Source organism: Coffea arabica, chromosome 4e (genome assembly GCF_036785885.1).
Source record: "Coffea arabica cultivar ET-39 chromosome 4e, Coffea Arabica ET-39 HiFi, whole genome shotgun sequence".
In the NCBI taxonomy this organism is placed as follows: domain Eukaryota; kingdom Viridiplantae; phylum Streptophyta; class Magnoliopsida; order Gentianales; family Rubiaceae; genus Coffea; species Coffea arabica.
Genome location: NC_092317.1, coordinates 32,086,157 through 32,089,641, shown reverse-complemented (window position 1 = coordinate 32,089,641; position 3,485 = coordinate 32,086,157).

The window sequence follows — 3,485 nt, the reverse complement described above, 5'->3', positions numbered from 1 at the left end:
GGGAATTTCGGACCATTTGTAGGCCATTTAGATGTTAGTATATGTGTGTTTATTTGGTACAAAAGTGGTTGAAAAACCTACATAAGAACCATGAAAACGAACCATATGTTTGCGACATTTGAAACCGGCAAAATGGGTAAACAGGGCAACCCAGAACCTGAACTTGAGCTCCATTTTTCTTAATGTTCCGTGCTGATTCAGAAGTTTCGTAAAACATGAAAGTCGTAGCCCCTTGAGTCCTGAGTATGTCTGAAACATTTCAGGTCAATCGGATTAGCGTAGCCTGAGTTATCGACGAAATACTCAAGCCTGTTTTGACCCTCTGGTTCTACGCGTTTTCTGATTTTGTTTCTGCCCATGACTTTTCGATTTTTATAGAGTTCGATATGGGTGCCGACTCCTTCATAAGAAGTTTAGATCTTGATCTCAGCTTCGAAACGGTATAAAGTACGTCGAAAACCGAGTTCCGTAGCTCCGGTTATGATCAAAACAATATCGCTCGTCAGAACTGCCTTGTATTTGGACAGTTCTGACGGGTACTTTGGCACTCGAATTTTGTTTTGTTCTGAATAGATTCAGGTCTTGGCCAAAACATGAAAGTTTTAGCCTTATGTCTCAGCTTTCTAATGCCTTTGGAATTTCTTAATTTCGATTTCTGAGCCGTGAGTTACGGCCTTGCAAACAGGGCCTGTTTGGTAACTCGCAATGAAACAGCTGGAACTGTTTCACGCAATTTTCACCTATACCCATTGAGATCTGGGTTGCGATGTCTTCATGAACATTGTAGCCCTTCCTCTTAGCTTCGTAACGGTACCTCATGTACCTTGATCTGATATTCCTAGCCTAAATTTTGACCAAAACGGTTTGAGATGGCCGACTTGGCCATTTCCGTTTGCCGTTCTGCGCGGACGTGTGCGGCCGTTTTGCCGTTTCCGCACTTGCGCGTGCCAATTTTGCTGTTTGGCTTATTTCAAGTACGTTAGTTGCCGTTTGTGATATATTGTGACATCATCTTCGATTTCAGACAGTGGTGAGCTAGGCAGTGCCGGTGGGGCCCACTACTAGCCAACACACAAAGTGAATTCCGCCTTTATACTACTTTTGGTATTTTGAGTAAGTATTCAGGCCGCTCTTATGTGTTAGTTGTTTATGTGTTTCGTTATGTGTAAAAAGGGTACCTAGGCGAGGGTGTACTTTATCGCACTCGATCTAGACCCTAATTTACGCACCAATTTGTACATGACTTATGTATGTGAGAAATTTGGGAACAAAACCCTTGAGTTTGTGGCTCGGGGTGACTTTTGAATACTTTTGTGAATTTTGTGAGTTTGCGGTTGAACTCAATACCTAGATGGACTATTCGAGCCGGTTAGGGCTTGGTCGAAGTCAGTCCAACTTGGTTTGAGGTCACCAAGTTTGTGACCCGAGCTTATGATTAAAGCTCAAGTTTGTGATTTCGTTCGCCTGGGCAAGTTTGTGAGGTGACTGGCCAGTGAGGGTGATAAGGTGTCGGTGGGTGTACAAGTGAAGTTCTACGGACCTTATTTATGGTCGACGGAGTGTCGACAGGAGATCAAGCATGGCAAATGAATTGGCTTTGGAGCCACCCGTATCCTTATTATGTGATGTTACTTTTCTGCTTTTGCTTTACTCTTACTGTGTAAATGTTGCTACGTGAAATTTACGCTTTTGCCCCTGTTTACTTACTAAGCTTTTAGCTTACCCCATTCCGTTTGTTTTCCTTAGCAGGGGCCGACGCGGGTACGTTTGGGGCTCATACACTAGTTTAGTAGATTGGCTTGTAATAGTTGAACTTTTAGGATGTTTGTTTTTATTCTGGTGGTTTGTATTAGGACCCTTCTTAGGGTCTCCCTTTTGGTTTTGGTTGTAAGTATACGGATTGTATATAGTACTCTGGTGGTTCTTAGGGTCTCCCTGGTGGTTTGTATATAGTATGTATAGTACTCTTTTGGATTTTCTGGCTTTTATTGCTTTAAATTTTGAGTCCTGGCGCGAGCTAGGCAGGCGGCCCGCCGATACCCTTGGGTTCGCCCTTGGGAGAAGTGGGGTCGTCACAGTTTCTAGGTACTTTGCTTAGAAAATTCCCTCTTTGTTTTAATAATGGTAAATTAGTGGCTTCTAGTGGCTAAGTATGTTGTTTTGTGGAAGATTTCATGGTTTAAAATAGAGTTTTGATAAATTTCAGATTTATTGGTGATTTTTCTGTTCTTATATGATGAGTAATGTTTGGCCATGGAATGATAGCTTGGTTAGGTGTAAGATGAAGCTTATATGTACTAGTTGTGGTTGCTTACGAAAAATTTCCGCTTGTGGGGTTAAATTTCAGATTAGGGTTTCTAATTTGGGGCATTGTTGTGATTGATTATGGAGCTATCTAATGGTTATATGTGAAGGGTGTTTAATAGTCTATGATTTGTGTATGTGATTGCGGCTGTTTTGAATGAATGTTGGAGGTTAAGTTTAGGATGAAAAAGTAAGGAATTTAAAGGGAAATGCTGTCCAATTTTCTAGGCCGTTTGATTTCTTCAAGTTTGAGTTGCATTTTGGTAAAAATGAAGGGTTTTGGGGTTGTTCGTATCCCTAGGACCAACTATTATCCTTGTTGTTCAAAAGTCACATTTTTATTCCTTTGTACTGGTAATTAAATTGGAGAGGCACCCGACTTGTAGTCGAGCCTCATTTATGTATTCCACTATCTGGGTTGTGGCTGTGGAACCATAATTGTTTTACCTTGGTTATTTTAGGGTTTCTGGGCGATTAAAGTCATACTTTGGGTGAAAACTTTTGAAGTATCTGTGCTTGAACTGGTGAGTGTACCACTCCCCTCATTTGTTGCTCAACTTGGTTTATTTATACTTGCAATTTGTGATTTGAATGACTGTCCTATCTGTTTATTCTGTATGAGATGAGGGTGTACTTTATCACCCTCGTTCTCTAGCCTGTGTATCTGCTTATTGTATAAGCTTGAATCTGTTATCCGTGTCTGATCTGATGTCGTTTGGAGTCTTGAATCCAACGACCTTCCTGTGCCTGTAAAATCTGAGCTTAATCTCATGGGTGGTTAATTGAATCGAGTCAGCAAGGGCTTGGTCGAGGAAATTGACAATCCATGAGAGTTTGTTTCTGGGGAATCTTTGGGTATTGGAGATTCTGGATTTTCGGTATACTCAAGTATTACCATATCTGCTTCTGTTTGTTTTGCGGGCCCGGTAGAGGTATGTTTGGTGGACGGAAGTTGGTATAAAGTGGTGTTCTACTGGATGGGATACGTTACTTGAAAGTTGATGGAGTATCACTACTACTGGATCAAGCTTTGGTGAAGCAATTAGGAACTTGGCTCCTGAGAGCCACCTGTATCCTTTCTATTTGAATCATTGTGTTTAACTGTTTCATTTATATCTGGTGTGTGTATCTGACTGGTCAAACATGAAATGCCATGATTCGTGACTGCTTATATGTTTGGT